This window comes from Penaeus japonicus, unplaced genomic scaffold (genome assembly GCF_977035675.1).
Source record: "Penaeus japonicus unplaced genomic scaffold, GWHDUDI00000001_assembly GWHDUDI00000001, whole genome shotgun sequence".
Classification (NCBI taxonomy): Eukaryota; Metazoa; Arthropoda; class Malacostraca; order Decapoda; family Penaeidae; genus Penaeus; species Penaeus japonicus.
This window is the reverse complement of record NW_028234403.1, coordinates 23,120,242-23,120,696: the sequence shown is the minus strand read 5'-3', so window position 1 is coordinate 23,120,696 and position 455 is coordinate 23,120,242.

Genomic DNA, 455 nt, shown 5'->3' with positions numbered 1-455 from the left:
GAGTGAGAACGAGAGAGAGAGAGGGAGAGAGAGAGAGAGATTTGCAGAGGGAGAGAGAGAGAGAGAGAGAGAGAGAGAGAGAGAGAGAGAGAGAGAGAGAGAGAGAGAGAGAGAGAGAGAGAGAGAGAGAGAGAGAGAGAGAGAGAGAGAGAGAGAGAGAAGAGAGAGAAAGAAGAGAGAGAGAGAGAGAGAGAGAGAGAGAGAGAGAGAGAGAGAGAGAGAGAGAGAGAGAGAGAGAGAGAGAGAGAGAGAGAGAGAGAGAGATCATGCTAAGAAGATATGTGAATATGTATAGAGAGAGAGCGAGACAAAGTGTAATAAACAAATAACGCATTAAAAAGCAAGAGGAAGAAAACAGCCCTAAACAGTCTATGCTCAAAGCGTAAGGCAGCCATTACGCGGCGCAATCGAGAATCGAAAGGATAAATGCCAGTAGACCGACAAGACAGGCATCG